The sequence below is a fragment of the Temnothorax nylanderi genome, unplaced genomic scaffold, assembly GCF_030848795.1.
Source record: "Temnothorax nylanderi isolate EJ_2023f unplaced genomic scaffold, tnyl_v1.0 TNYL_tig0050_pilon, whole genome shotgun sequence".
NCBI lineage: Eukaryota > Metazoa > Arthropoda > Insecta > Hymenoptera > Formicidae > Temnothorax > Temnothorax nylanderi.
Window position 1 is genome coordinate 423,254 of NW_027249112.1, and position 17,352 is coordinate 440,605.

The window sequence follows — 17,352 nt, forward strand, 5'->3', positions numbered from 1 at the left end:
CCATATAAAAATTTGTTTATTTGTTTATACAAAAATACATCGATGCATTCTTTCGTTGCTCGTGCAATATGTAACAAGTGTGCGCATTCGTGTACAAAATACGTTATGTATCTCAAAGCCATGCTATCATATGTTTGTTTGTCTTTTAATATTATATATCAAGAAGTGCATTTTATCGTATATTTATAAAAAACATAATTTATGCATATTTGATAATATAAATTGAAAATTTTTTCTTATTAAAGATGTTCGTACGAGTAGAGAAGCTTATACGATAATATTTAACATTTAGTTTTTTTGTAAGTCTTTTTAAGTTTTGTAAGTCTTTTTGTAAGATGATACATGAATGAATGCGTAAAATTGAAAACAGTTTTCAGACTTAAAAATTCAGACAAAAGAATTCTGCAATGCAATGAAGTAGAAATTCAAAATTGTTTTTTTTTTCGGATACTTACGATAGTTTGACTTTGAGATGCAGATTAAATTTAAAAAATAATAATTTAATTGACAATTTTGACATAGAATGTTTCGACGATAACGATCCATGCTATTGACATCTATTTTAATACGGGATTGATAAATATATGCATGCGAATAGTATAGAATGGATTTATGATTCATAAATAAATAAATGTTTGTTACATTAATCGGACAGTATGTGTGTGTGAAGTAATTTACGTTATTAGAGGTACCATATTATTAGAGAAAATTATAATCAATCGAAAATACTGCATGTCGAACTAAATCAGCTCATACAGATGATAATTGTTCACTTGTGGTTATTTTAATTGGTTAATAAAGCAATACTCATGCTATTTTTTACAAGCTTATTTTTTTATACAGGATATTTGCATGTGTCACTCATCTAGCTAGTTGAAAATATGAGAGAAAAATCTTGCTGTGAGACAAAAAAGCCGATACATCACACGAATTTGTATTTCATTAAAATTCATGTTTCAAAACTTGACTTACAACACTCTCAAAATAATATACATACATGCATATACGATTATTTATGAAGCTTATGAGCAATTCCCATTTGTTCATGCGTGCTGAAATAAAATTCAAGCGACGTGTACATATTACTACATTCTAATTGTGTAAATTAATTTTTTGGATATCGGTTTTTAATTATTGTTAGTTTGATAAAACTGTATCGAAGTTACGTCAAAGAAACAAGTCCGGATTTTTACTTTATATGGTCGAAAGCTTTATCACCTAAGTATAATTTTCATCATAATTTAATGTTTTTTGCGATATATTTGTCGGGATATTATGTGTAATCTATAATTTATGGGTGATTATTTTCCGCAATACTATCAAATATATCGTTCGTACATAGCCGCAGACAACGTTTAAAATTTATAATATCCGTAATTAACAAAGGCAGGTAGCAATGATCAAAAATTCTCAAACGCGATAATTTCATCGCATAATGTAAATAACGTAGTCCCCAAAGTCAAAGGAATAAAATTAAACTCGTTTAAAATGTGCAAGGGCTGATTAGTACGTAAACACCGAGTAGTGGAGAGTCGCTTTGTAAACAATTAGTCGTCTGCAAGAGCCGCGAAGGATGGAGCATAGTGGTGTGTCGTGCTAATAGGCCGCGATGAAGAATGAAACTTGTCCGGCCGCGAATATAATCCGGTGAAATGAAGCCGGTAAATAAATAATTAAATAATTAGCGCGCGCGCGGCAGCCGCTGCGGCGCGCCGCGCCGCCGACTGTCGTGCGTTTCTCAGCCGCGCGTGTTTAATAGTCGCCGGCGTGAAAGAAAAGGTGAGAAAAAAGATGGTGCCTCCGGTAGAGAACTAGGTGGAAAGTGTTTGACCGTATTACGTTCGCGCATTACACCGAGACTGGAGACAATTCCTTCGCGTTTCCTCGGCGGCGTGAATTTCTCGTAAAGGCCTGAAAATAGCGAGCTACCCGCGTCCGGTGACTCTCAACCCTTCGTCTTCGCGAATTTTCACCCTTCCGCGGAAATGCAAATTACACGTTTGCATAATAGTGGCGGAATTTTTTAATTTTTTTATTAGTGAGTTAAATGCGACATTTAGTGGTAAAATAAAAAACTTTAATGGTTGCTTCATGGAAATATTTCAATATAAATAACAACCTTGAAAGCGAATCTTCTAAATGCCGTGGTATTATTTTGAATGTCTAAAAATTTAGCAATATAGATTTTAATTTGCTTTAGATAGAGATCTAGACAGAATTTTTGTATTCTGCTTTTGTACTTGTATTTCTTTTTTTCATTTTATTGTGAATTTTCAAAGATTTCAACGAAATAGCAGAACCTACAATATTACGTGAACGTTAATGATACGTGCGTATTTATGATATGAATTTTATATGAAATTTTGATTTTGGATTCAATATCGCATCAACTGTAAATTTGTTTTCTATTTTAATATAACTGTTAAATTCTCTTTTGTTAGAATTTTGTTAAAATAATATCTGAAAAATCAAATAAGGAATACACTCTTTTTGTAGATCCACAGTGACTATAACTTTAGTTTTTGTAAAATTTTTTAGATTTTTGATACTTTATAGTTGAAATATTGATACTTCGACATTTTTAAGGTAAATTAATTTTAAGTAACTCAAAAAATTTGTAAATAAAAATATAACCGAGATGAATCTTTTAAGATATCTAGCGCGTCGGAAGAGCAATTTAGCAGGAAAGAAGCAGTTGAGAAATATATGTTACATATGATATATTAATCAAGTTAGTTTCACGAGAGCAAGATGTTTTCGCTACTGGGCATCTCTCGCAACGTGTAAGCTTGTAAAATATTTGAACTCTCGTCCACCGTATTATTTACATGTTAAATCTCTGAGAGTCACCTAAGTCAGCGGGATGCGACGCGAGATATGAACTCTTCTTGGCCGTGTCTCTCCGCCGTTTCTACTTTACCGCCCTTCCGGTGGCGTACGCGCGCGTGAAGCTAGAAGTGAGTAAAAAAGGAAAAAAAAAAGGGAAGGACGGCAGCCGGGCGCGAAGGTAGGTGTGATGCGAGCGTGTACCGTTTTATCGCGCGGTTTATCTCGCTCTCTTGCATCCCGTCGCCGTCCTGAAGCCCGGCATTTGCCCCGCGGCCGTCGAGACGGGGTAAGAACGCTAATTGGGAACCCGAGGCCGTTTCTTCCTCCTGTCTTGGAAAAAAACGCGCGACTCCCTCTGCCCTCTGCCCTCTGCCGTCTGCCGGTTTTTTACTGACTCCCCCGCGCTAAAACAGATTAAGGCTCCGAGTCCTTCGCGCGCTCACTTACGCGGCTCGCGTTAATTTGAATATATGCATGTTGATTCGGAGAGAATTTTGAGATACGCGATTAACACAAGAGATCTCTGGCTTATATTTTAACGCGTCGCTCGTGCTTTCCAGGTTATTTTTCATCTGCTCGTTTTCAGGATATGGACAAACGGCGTCGTTTTAACTATTTTTTAACCTGAGTCCCAAAGCATGTACGTCTTAGAAGTAATATTGAAATACGGATTCTAGCATTAACGGATAAGACAATTAAATTTAAATAATGATTTAATTTAGATTTCTAAGAAAAACCGAGATTTTCAATATTTGAGAGCATTTTCAGTATCTTTCGATTTTTATCTATTTCGTTATTTGACAACTTCATTTAGATTTCAAAACTTTCCTTAGAGATAATTGGAGTTAAAACAAGCGAGCGTGTGTACATATAGACGACTAAATTGCATCGCATGGGAGATTTCAATCATTTTACGATGAAATTAATAATTTGAGTTGCTATGTAAGCGATAATATTAATTTGTGATATATGTACTTTAATTCGGGGATTACGTTTACTATGTACGTTTATTATATACTTCTTGTACGTAAAATTTCGTATATTCTGACAACTTGATGAAATTATATGAAAGCTAATTTTCAACTTGCGCGTGCTTTCAAAAACCTGCATGCAATAATCAAACGCTTTAATACGTGAACCAAGCTTTTCTGCTAGACAGATTTATGTGTTTTTCTTCACTGACTGTACGTGGTCGAAGTTTCGAAACGGAAAAAGTTCTGTCCATTAAACTGGTTTGAACTTTGGTCAACCCAGGACGCGGAGGGTTGGGGAAAGGTGAGGGCGCAACAAGGGATTTAAAGAATTCATGTAGTAGCCGGAAGTTAAGGTTGTTGCATAGGGGCGTGGCAGTGCTTTAAGTTGTAGGACCATAACTTGTTTAATGGCGTGTTACACACACTTGGAAAATGGACCGGTTCTAATTTGTTTTTATCGTTTTAAGCCGTAGTCGTGAGCCATTGTCATTGTGTTGATAGAGAATTAGTTTTCAATAACTGTTTTGCTTGTCTTTGATCTCTTCAGAAATTTTAATTAATTTTATCGGCTAAAATCGCAATTATAATTATAGAATGCTTGCGCTGAATATAAAATTTAATAAAAAAAACAAGGGAAAAAGATTTTGTAGCTTTTGGAGAATCTATCTAAAAACAATGCTTACATAAGTAAGTTAATAATAAGAGCAAGTGGCCAATGAGACTAAGAATTGAAAACTTCAAAATAAGTGGAAGCACTGTAATGTGATTTTTTTTACATGATATGCATATGCGATTATTTTAAGACAATGAAAGTTTCTTTTAGTGCATATTCTCGTTGCGCTCTCATTAAAGTTTTCCACTGCAAGAGAGATAAAAGCTGGTAAGGAAATTAAGTTAAAAGTTTCTCCGCCAGCAAAAATTTTTCCCCTTGCTGAACATGTTAGGAATAATATAATTAAAGTACTAAACTAAAAGTATTTTTGTCGTACTACTACAGTTATTACACGTTGAGAAACATGGAAATTAAAATCTTTTTTATTGAAAAAGTTTTAAAGTTTCTATTGAAATGTATCTATCTTGTGAAAAGAGTATTGCTTATTGTGTAGTAATACGTATTTTATAAACCTTTCCATGATATTAGTTAAGACTTTCTAAAATTTAATAATGTTCAAAAATATGATAAAATATTTTTATAAACATTTCTTTTCTCTGCATTAAATGTCAATATTTTCAAGTCAGCATTTACAAACACGGTTAATTTTCGTGTATATGTTCTATATGTCCAAATCTAATTTTTGTCACAGAATAAAAATAAGTGGAAAGCTTTTTTGCTGTTAAATATTCTTCAAAAGATGTGAAGTGAATCAGTTTAGATATTCTTGATCTGAATTCTCTTTTTTTAATTCATTCCTCTCTAATTTTTGAGTTAGACTTTATTCATTATGATGCGCTGCCACCTTATTCAACTGAATAAATATTACATTGAAAGATGCGGGTTTATTTATTTCCGCAAAGAGGTAGACAATTTAATCTTGCAAGTCCATTTTCACAGTTTACCAACGAAGGTGTACTTTCTGCGGCGTCCACATCTCATTGTTGCGAAAACATTTTTTTCCTCGCTTGAGCCAGGTTATTTCTTCGGCGGTAAGGCCGCGGCGGCTGCGAGGTCATTCTGGATAATTTTCGGGAGGGTCGCGACCGCCGCAGAAAACGCTTGAAGTGGCCTCCACTTTTGCGTGGGTTTATGCTTTCCGGTTCCTCCCGTCGCTATTATCCGGCCTCCTCTGTTCTCCAGTCGCGTTGTGCCTGAAACAATAAAACACGTTCATGAATGAAACCCTTCTCCGGCCATCACCGCACCCTTCTCCCGTCCCGCGCGATGCGTTCCGACGCTAGACAACCTCGCACCCTTCCGCGCCCTCCGGGAGTGGCCCACCACCCTCTTTTAACGCGCTTTATCATACTCCTTCCATTCATTCGCGGTCTCTGGTAATAAAGTCAAAGGTAGGACGCGGGTGATGGAAGTCGGAGGTCGGGGTCGGAAGATCTTCCTACGTGACTTCACACACGCGTGTATACGCGCGCCCGTATGCACGCACGCACGCAACGTGGAGAAGTCACGCAGTCACCTTTTATTCATAAGGGGGCGAGCTCCGATAGTTATATTTAGAAAGAAGACTTGAGCTTTTCAAATGACGGAGCTCTACCCTCTTCGTTACTGTCTATAATACTTTTCTCGTTCTATAAGCTTCCTTTTCACTCCATTTTATCATTACTGTATTACATTTGTAAGGGGAGAAACATGATATATTTCAATACGATAAGATTACCATTAGGCTGACGTAGAAAATTAACGTTGTAGAATTAAGTGAGATATTTCATTCTTGAAACATGATAATAGCAATTATTCACGTTGCTTTAATGTCCATAAGATTCATAACGTGTGCATCAAAGACATAAATGATTGCGCGACTCGCTGGCAAGGGGCACGAACTGCACGCGGTCGAGAGCGAGAGACGGAGTGTATCTTCGTGCATTATAAAAGGGCTCCTTTGCCTCCCATCGAGGAAACGAATAGGTGCATTTAAATGTTAAGAGACACTCGAGATGCAGGAGAGAGAGAAAGAGAGGAAGGAAGACAGAGGCGCGCTGAGAAACCCCGGGAGTAGTAATATAGACAGATATGTACATACACATATATATATACATATATGTATATCTACGTATATACTTATACATATACCTATAGCGAGAGGAGAGAGAAGACATAGAAGGAGCAGAGAGAGAAAGCTCCTCATTCGTAGCACAGACCTAGAGATCGCAGTGGGCATCCATTGGCCAGAACTATGGGGTGGGTTGGCAGCGCTATGGGCTACTATCGGCTCCTTGGGGATGTTTCCACCCCTATTTCTACCAACTACCCCCTTACGGTGTACACCGAATACACTGGTATAGTTATACAGACTCGTACGTGCCGGGCTGTTGGGTATTGATCGTCGTTGGTTCCAGAATACCACGTTCTACCTACTTCTCCTTCACCTGCAGTAACGCGTCCTTACACATCCTTGCCTTGCTCGTCCTTCCGCGGCCTGAGTCGCATCCCGTACCGTCCCCATCTCACGGTTCGATTTTCTGTACCGATGCCAGTTGCCCGGAGTGAGGCCGGGTCGTGCTCGATATCGATTAAACGCGTCAATTCGACGAGGGACTTGCCTCGAACTTCTTTAACTTCTAATCCCATCAATCGAAATAATAAGTTCCTTAAATTTCTTTTTTTTATTTTTAAGATATGTCACAGTGATTATATCTACATAGATTATATCTACAAATTCAATTTATTTTTCTTTAGCGAATATTTGACTAACTATTTTCATACGTTTTAATATTCAATTTACATTTCAAAGTAAAAAATATTTCCTAATAATCGAGTTCCAAATTAAATTAATGTAAAAAGCATGTAGAGCTGTCGGATGTCGAAATGTTGACAAAATATATTATGTACAAAGAATTTCCGTATAATAATCAGAGACATGTTAATTGCGAGATTAGCGTTGGTTAGAAAGAAGATAGCAATAATCTAGATACGTCGCAATGTGACTTTTGGTATTTCATAGCCACTTGCAGAAAATGTTTGTGAAGTCAAGCAGAAACGAAAGGGGGAGAAACAAGAAAAAGAGAAAAAAGAAAGAGTATGATAGAAGAAGGACGCGACAATCTGCCGTAATCGAAGGTTCTTATCTTTATTGGCGAAATACCGCGTATCTTCGGGAGTGAAAGGGCCGATGGGAATGGAATGAGGACATTCCATTCTCTGACGGGATTGAGTTTCCGCGATTAAGGATCCGTCTAATACTTCCAATCTGACTCCGTGTGTCCTGCAGCCACCACCATTTCTCTCTCATTCTCTGTCTTTCTACCACTCTTCCTTCACATACTTAAACGAGATGCTTACACTCGCAAATAAATGCAAATATGTGCTTGATGTGGGTTAGCTGAGAAACTATTTGCAACGGTTCTTCGTGTAAAACCAAGCGTTACCAAAGCCCTTATAATTAAATCAGACACTTACAACGTAATTGTAGTATAATAGCAAATAAACTTAAAAATTTTCGTGTATGTAAATTTCTCAAAATGCAATTGAGACAGAAGTAATTGTTATAATTAATACACGATAATAAAACTGCGCTCAATTTTATTAACATAAAAAAATTAGAGGAAAATGTATTTTTTATAATTTCTTCTTTCACGAAAAATAGAAGATAAACAAGTTGCAATAATTATTACTTTGGAAAAAAAACAGATTGGATTATTTTTTACTTGGTATATATTAATGGATGTAATACATTTTGTCTGTATATTTTTTTATAAGAACAGCAGGATAAAGACAATTGTGCTATCGGCGGATTAAACGTAATTCTTTTCTACGGCTGACGCGCCGCGGCGTGTCGCGATCGGTTGCGAGGAGTTAAATGATGCTTTTATGTATATTTCATTATTTTTATCGATTCACGATAATTTATTGCAATAGACTTATGATTTGAATTATGTTTTATAATACGTGATTAATGTCTAACAAGTACAATTATAACATTTGTGAAACAAACAACTAATAACTTAATTGCACTTTGAATATAAATTTTGCTTATATTGCAACTTTAAATAATTTGCATAATGTAAGAAACGTATAATCTAGCGAATACACAGAGAGATAATCCAATTAAGATATTTCTTTCAAGTTCCAGAGATGAGAAATTTTCCAAGCTACTTTGGCGTCTTTCCATGTCTCCTTCTGCTGGAGGGGGTAAGTCAGAATAGTGTATAAAGAGGGTGGGGCGAATGGTGTGGGGAGCCACATTTTCCAGAGAGGGTAAGACGAGGGACTGCGAGGGTTACGCGGTGGTAGTGATGGTGGTGGTGGCAGTCTAACGTTCGCAGGGGGAATACAGGGGGGATTCGAAAGGAAAGGCGGGGTAACAAGATGGCCGCGGCCACTGGCGAAGTAGGGGAAGTAAGACATTTATCCGTAAACAAGAGGCTGCTCCCCTATGCGGTATGTCTATCGTACCGAAAAAGTAACGTCCATGAGTTTCTTCGTTCAGATTAGCATTTCTTCGCGCTTCCATGATTACGTGGCGATGTTTCAAGCAGCTTCGTAATAATACGATTTTCACTCATGAATACGTGTATGATGTCTGTTTCTGGCTAATTAGTCGGGCATTACTGGTCCTACCTATAATACGTAGGAAATCGCGGTATTAGTTGTTTGTAAGCTCATTTTGAAGCGTCCTGTAAGAGGCACCGACGGCGCACCCCAGATGTGAGTAACCCTGTGGTCGCTCTCACACGCACGCATCCAAATTAACTCCCGGCTTTGTTCTATTAATTAATCTCATTACGTTAATATCTCCGTGGATCCGAAACTCGGATCTTTTGTATCGGGTGTCAACGCGCGATGTTTCCATGTCGCAAATATCACAGGCGTGCTTGGAAACCCATTAGCTTTGTTCGAAAATTGTTTCTTAAGTGATTCAACGCATCAACGCGCGCGCGGCGGATTCTTTACAGGAGAATTTACAAATAAAGTAAAATAGAAGTTTTCAGACAAATTATCATAACTAACGTGCCTTTCAATATTTATGCTATGTATTTATATTTTGTGTAAAAATTGCAACATTCCACGTGTGTTTTAACAATGATTTTTAATGTATGTATGTAATGCACGATGGAGAACACAGGTATAAGGAAGAAAGTCGATCATCGATTACAAATGGTGATTCTCGAAGAACCGATGCGTGCGCGTTACGCCGATTATTGCTAGCACATTATCTACGTCAGCTTACACCAAATTTTGGTTAATAACTACCTGCACGGTAATCCTTTATTATGGAGCGGCAGAATCGCATTAGCATAAAAACGTAATTATACCGGCGCGTTAGAGCGCGCTATTCGTAATATTCCGTATTACGGCGGCATAGCCGAACGCCTCTCGATAATTTCGTCTCAGTCGCGCGTGCACAAGTTTCCACCAGCCCATGGGACACACACCCGATACTCTGCATTTGGATCTTGTGTAGACATTCCAATACGTGGGTGTGTTTTATTTTTTCTTTTATGATAGGTTTTATCGCATTTAATTCCATTTGAGGTGATCAATAATTCGCGTCAGATCTCAATATTGAATTTTATTTATAATTTTATATGTACATTATACATATGTTTTGATATGTATTCCTGATTATGAGTCTTTAAATGTTACATATGTAATAAAGGGGCACGTAAAATTATAAAAACAAATTTCTATCAAAAAATCATGGACCATTTAAAATGAGTTCTATGAGAAGAAGTATAGAAAGTTCGATAAATCTTGTCTAATGCCATTGCTTCTTTCCCCATAGACACGTGATTCTGTTAAATCTCGGCGATTATTACGCACGATTTTTCTATTACTTCCGATTTGTCATCTTTAACGTTTCTCAACGCTCCCACGACTTGCGGAAAGAAGCAGATCCCCTACTTTTACACGCGAATGTATCTGCCTACGTGCTCGGATAAGCAGCGTGACGCTGCGGTGTGAGAAAGCACGCGACCTTCTTTTTCTTGCCGGTCTGCGATCGCGAGGAGACGCGGGGAGCGGGCGGTATGATCGATCCGGCGGTAACGCGTCAGCCGGTACTCGGGCGGAAAATAGCGTTCGGTGGATGTTGACTACGGCGGCTCTACCCTTCGACAACTCGAACGAGAATGCCCGGTTGGATGTACATAGCTTTACAGGAAGTCACTCTGTACCTTCGTTGAATGACCAGTAACACACATGGCCGCCATGACGTGTCTGTGTATGCTCGCGCGTGTGTTTTCTCCTTGTGTCCGCGGGCGTGTGTGCGCGTCGTTCCACGCGCCGACACAATCAAAACGCGTGTTTTTGTATGCGTGCGTGCACGCGTTGACGCGCGCGTGTTGGTGCACGGACCACATACATAGCGACGCGGGGTAGACGGGACACGGGAGGGTTGGTGGTAGCTGCCCGGACAGAGAAATGAGAATAGTGTCGGTCTACGAGCTGAGTGGAGTTGGTGAGCAAATTGCTCAAAGTAATTAATCGCTTTTGCCGGGTTGGCTTGCCACGCTGCCGGCTGAAGCTCATCCGAGGGGTGGCACCAGGTACCCCCAGGAAAAGCTATCGAGGGACTCGCTTAAAATGGCCGACTTAGCGTCTAGCTTCGGCGAAATGCCCGGGTGACAATAGCAAAGTTCGTGTGCGTGCACGTCAGGATCGGTCGGCTTCTAAGGAAGTCATCTTGACAGCTTTATTTTAGAAAGTAGTAAAGTTCCTGTATAATCAGCCCCCAATGTATATTCTCGGTTGTTTATTCATAAATCTATTGGGGATTTTTTAATGTATATTCCATGACGATAAAAATATAAAAATAATATTATTATTCTTTTTTATAAATATGAAAGAAGAAACAAAAAGATATATCTATTCATGCTATCATTTTTATAACGTTATTAATGTATTCACACATAATCGGCCCAAGATATATTCTCGGATGTTTATTCATAATTTATTGGATTTTTTTTATGTATATTCCATGACGATAAAAATATAAGAATCATATTATTATTCTTCTTTATAAATATGAATAGAAGAAACAAAAAGATATATCTATTTATGATATCATTTTTATAACGTTATTAACGTATTCGCACATTTATAATGTCAGTTGGCTGTTTTGATGCCTAGAAAGCACTATACATGCGTGGTAAAGCATAATAATATCGCGGATGAGTGTGTTAGAAATTTGGTACATCGGTTTTAGGATTGGACATGTAAAGTTTGAAGTACTCGTTATCCTCTTTCGTACGTTCGCCATGCAACTTTTCGAAACATCGTTGGTGGGTTTGAATCTACATATCGTTTTATTCCATTCGTGTAGTACAAACTCATTCCGGATAACTTTGCTATGCTGGAGTAGTCTCTTACGTATCTTTATATACCGTAAATACGTATTTATCGCTGGCAAAATACGATGGTAAATTTCAATGATTTGAATTATCATAGTACCGTGTAGAAATGAAAAATATAGTTGTATGAATTATATTTCACAAATTACTTTATGAATGTACAATTAACTTATGAGTTTATGCCAATGTACGATATATTCGGTCGACAAATGTTATATTTACTGTAATGTCGCACATATCGCAAAGTTATTTCTGCATAATTTCTAAGGTATTCATGCGTGCGGAATCACTAATTTCTACGCACAATAGCTAATTTACTGTTCGTCAAGTATCTTGTTTTTCTTCCGTGTCCGTGCTCGTTCGAGAATTGCATAATAATGAGATGCACGATTTTTATATTGTAGTAAAATAAAAAGATAAAGAAGAACTAATTACTTGCTTAATTTGATAAATCATTATTGTTATTGTAGCTATTAGTGATATTTTGTAATGTTAACGCGTGATCTTAATATGTATGTCATCAGAGTTTTGTTGCTCGCTTCACTTTTAATTTCGCGTATTTTCATATATTTTAAGAATTACTAGACCGATATATATAAAAACAGGTATTAATATTCGTCATTTATAATTACAAACGAAGATAATAGGAACGAAGTGGACCAATTACTACCGTTCTGCTAAACATAGACAAATGTAAAATCTTGAAAGTAGGTGAAACCTCTCTCATTCTGGCATGCGGTTTAAATTTTGTAGAGGATGAAAACGGAGCAATTTAGAAAATTAGCTCTCGTCCCTGGTGACGTTCGGTAGATCGTGGCGCATCTTCGTCTGGAGACGTCGCGTCTCGTGAGATCCTACCGCAGGCATCGCGTGTACATCGCGGTGGTTTCGCGGAAACTGCATCAGGATGGACGCATGCGCGCTGATCGCGGCCTTCCTCCCCCCCGGTCACGGGGGGGGGAGGTGGCTAGACGAAAGGGTACGAAAGAGCGAAGGGCGGGAGAGCGGGGGCGACTAAGACAGACTGTGAGGAGAGCGCGAGTGAAGAACGAAGAGGCTGGTCTCAACAACAGCGCGAAATAGATGCGGCGGAACGAGCGAGAACGTGGCGAGGACAATCGGTTAAGGGGGGAAGCGCAAACGAAGGACGAAGACGAAGACCCAGCGTAATGAGAACCCAAAGTAAACGAAGCGGCGCATACGAAGGGTGTAATCGGGCAGGGAATGAATATCTTAGATGATATAAACGGAAAACCATCTGAAATAACAAAGACACAGAAAAGGAAATAAATAATAAAATTTACAGAAGAGAGAGAGAGAGAACATAGATGAGAGATATAAAGGTGATATATGTTAAGAGAAACTTGAAGATAAGAAGAACCTAAATAATATTAAAAAAATAAAGAGTTGACTTTAAGATAATAAAGATTAAAGATGTGTAAGAAAAAGCGAATAAATGAATTGAAAGGTAGACAAAAGATGATGATAGCAGGAGGCAAGTATGAGAAATGTGCAGATGGAAGGATCACATGGATATATCTCTTTGTTGTGTTAGAAAGCAAGGAAGTAAGCGAATGTGTCGGTCGAGTTTTCAGCCAAGCTCGGGGAGACGAGAGATAGGTAAGAAGATGAAGAAAAGGACGAATGACAATCAGACGGACGACTTTCTACCTCGGGAAGGCAACCGGAGCTGACTACCACCATCTAACACAGTGCCTAGAAAAGGGGGTGGGTGCTTTCATCCGCGGAACTGGGCGCGACTAACCTCTATCGATCGTAAGAAGACTTCCACACCTACGAACCTCACACTTCCTCGCGCTGCGTCCTATACTGGGTGGATCGCGTATAAATAAATAAACCGGCCGAGGCACCTGAGCGGCTGCCCATCCGCGTGATTGCACGCAGCGTTCCATTACTCATGCTACTTCATAGCTTCCCGGTTGATTTCGCACCTCGTAAGTTCTTCTCGCGTCTGATAGGTTACTCAACTTTCACGCTTATAATGGAGATTCATTAATATTTAGATTAATATTAATACTATTAAATTACATTAAAGTTTAGTGGGAAGTTAATGAGCTTTAAGTAAAAGATATGTAAAAATTATAGAAAAAAACTACTATATCCAACCTTGAAAATTTAGAATTGTGTGGGAGTACTTGCGTTTATTTTGTACACATATACTGAATTTGATCTATTTTTACTTGATGTCATAACTATATAGATTTTATCTTTCAATTCTATTTTATTTTAATTCATGTAATTTACATATCCTTCTTCTTTAAAATGATATTTAAACGTAAAAGTGATAAAACATACAGTATATTCCGGAACTTATTATGTTTATTTATAACATTGTTTATCGACATTATAAAACAAAGCAGCTGGTCATTTATAATGATGATTATCTAAGTAGTTTATTGTGATGGTAACAAGTGGTCGATTATTCTTTTATGAGTGTAACGTGTTCCGTTTCTGTAAAGTGGCCGGCTATTAATTACCACGCTGCACGTCTGCGGCGCGTTGCACGTAGGTGCATAAAAACCGGAGCTGAAACGTTCTTAAATCACTTTGTGCGAGCACATCGTGTCACGGCGGCGACGACTCATGCTCCCAGCACGCTGGTTGGCGTTCCCCGCCACATTTAAATCCCTTTATCTTGAGCCACCCGTTGCATCCGCCAGATTCAAAGGTCGGTTTTGCAGAACCGCGGCTTCGTAAGAAGCGCAGCTTCGCCGTGCTGGTTCGCGACATAAGAACATCACCGGTGGTGGTGGCGGCGGCGGCGGCGGCGGCGACGGCGACGGCGGCGGCGGCGGTAGTGGCGCAAAGGGGTAACTAGGAGTGAGAAGAGCGGCGGGAGGGGGTGGCGAGGGTTGAGACGGGAAACTAAGTTGTATTGATCCTAGGCTGCAGAGGTGGAAAACCAGGCAGGGTTAGTACGTGTTCTTAATCGCCAAGTGACCGCCCTCTCTCTCTCTCTCTCTCTCCCTCTTTCCCTTCTCTTCTCCTCTGCCTCCGCCACCTTCGCCTCTTCCTGTTTCTCCACCTTCCACCCGCTTTCGCCCCCTCCTACCATTCGGCCGTCGCCACATCCGACCGGCTAAAGGGGCTTCTCTTCTCGCCCTCGAGAATCGTGCATCCCCTTACTCCCCTACGGAATCGTCGACGCCATTCGGCTGAGGGATTGTTTCAGGATTAGGTAAGGAATCGCGGTATTGTTCGTCGTTCTGTCGTATAGAGTTATTACGCGGAACGACGAGTTGCATCTTAAATTGCTCGTAAATAGCGATAGATTTATGTGATTCACAAGACAACGTCTAAGTCCTTTTAATTTTATAAAGTTGATTCTAGTGCATCTTATTATTAAAGTTGAAATGGCCGTAAATAGGAAGAAACGATGTTCTATTTATATGTGTATCTCTCTCTCTCTCTCTCTCTCTCTTCCCCCCCTCCCCCTCCCCCTCTCTTTCCCCATATCTTATCTGACTAGAAAAGTCTGTATCTTAATAATGACAAAAAAATCAAATGGAATAACATAATATTTCTATTTTTGAGACGCAAACATTTTATTCACAGCACGTCTGCCGTATTTTTAAAACATATATAAGTTAATATTAGTTGCTTTATTATTATCCCGCGTTCTATAATGGCAACTGCTTTTTATATAATTTTTTATGCGGTTTTTTTTCAACGCCTGTCTCCAGTCTCACCCTCGGCCACAGACAGTTTTTTTTTTAACACGCGTCCTACGCTTTCTTTTATAAGCGCGTCTAACGATAGACACGGCCTTGAAACGATTGCAGAGCTGCGCAATGACGGTAGTCTCGAATTAATTAACAGTTCCTAGGCAAGTTTAATAGCGAGTTTAACCGAACTTTTAGACAATCGTTTTAGATTGGTCCGTTGTTTTCCGCGTTATTGCTGTGACATATACGAGAGTCTCGTACGAAGTTCGAATTAAACTATCGCACGTTGTTCCTCCGGTGGTGCGCGGAGCGCTAAATACGAGCTTACATCTGCAAGCCAGAAATTCCAGTTTATCTTCTGAATTCCTGACCGAACACTTTTCGCACAATATAACTCCTCGTCCCGCGTTCTCACCGCACGTTTAACAACGTAAACATGACTATTTAATTCCAATCCTTTTATCTCTAATCCTTCACTTTACATCGAAGATATATACCTCGCGGTATATCAACGAAATCCGGCATTGAGCAACCATTAACGTTAGAGGCGCGCTATGTTCAGAGAAATTTTTCGTTAATAGCGCTACGGTAAACGCGTCATATCGTATCAAATCTCGTGTACCGTGAACGATAATGCGTAACGCTAACATGAAAATTCATAGCTGTATCACTCCGGGCATTTACCGGATTTGGTGCTTTTAATATGTCATATAAATACGATATTATGAAAATTCCTTATTCTATCGTGTCAAATAACACGCTTTTCTGCCCGATATCTTTCCCCTAATCTTTTTAGCACGATTTTATAAAAATTCTTTGCTCCTTGTTACACTCATGTCGTTTCGCGTTTCGAGTGATATTCGATTTCGCTCGTAGAAAGGCATGATAGGTAGTTTGAGAGGCTGACAAGTCGTGTCAGTCGGCATATTATGTCGCTTAAAATTCAAAATGGTGAAAGACACGCGGAGAGACGTCGGCATTAATTGGATTCTACCGAGACTCGTGCGTTACTATCGCGCTGACTGGATAGGAAGGATGATGTGAAGGGGTGAAAACACGATTAACGAGTACATCCGACCGTTGTGCTATAATTTGATACCATCTCGCGCGATAAAGAACTTTTAATATTTGTGACGCGATGTGACAATTAATTCTCTCCTAACGATATTTCCTTACGTTACTCAATTATTTTTTAATTAAATTCTATTTATAACATAACTCCCCGATATTCAGACTTCTTTTTCAACGGTTGATGCAAATTCCATTTAAAACACAATTAATTTATGAATTATTTATTCTAATTTATGTAAAATAATTGATGCTTGTGTAAATATACATAAACTTATGATTTCCGAAAAAATAATACTGTGTTTTTTTAAGACAGTTGAAACAATATTTAGAAGGTATTGCTATAATACATACGAGATTTTTAATAACTTCTCATGGAAATCGATAGAGAAAAACTAACATAACATGTTATTGCGTGAAATGACATTTTCTCGGATCCGTCTTGAACCGGTTTCTGAAGAAGAATCTGTCCCACGACCTTTGACTTCTCTAAAACATCTCCCTCCCGACCGGGAGAAGTTATTCTGCTTCGAAATCCGGATCTTGCGGTCCAGAGGCTTTGCTGTTTAGAAGATACCCCGTGGGATTTCAATTCTGACTGCGTATAAGAGAGCAATATATCTCTGTCATTTTTATTAGATCAAGTAGTATTTTGAATATCATAGACAAATATAAAATTATTTTTAATTTAATGTTCAGATTAAAGTGGATAAGTTATAAAAAATAATAATATAAGAAAGAGAGTTAATGACTAAATAGCTGTTTACTGTTTGCATATTAAATTACAATAATTTCCATTAAATAATTTCCATGAAACGATGTCAGATTAATTT

The 17,352-nt window shown here is 38.5% G+C and overlaps 1 long non-coding RNA gene across 1 annotated transcript in view; it reads right to left on the reverse strand.

Moving 5' to 3' along the window:
• Nucleotides 1-17,352, reverse strand: part of LOC139772506 (uncharacterized) — a 25,822-nt gene continuing 8,470 nt past the window's right edge. Inside the window, exon 2 of the long non-coding RNA XR_011718144.1 lies at nt 1-5,609. This is a non-coding gene — a long non-coding RNA (uncharacterized lncRNA). The remainder of the gene's footprint in view (nt 5,610-17,352) is intronic.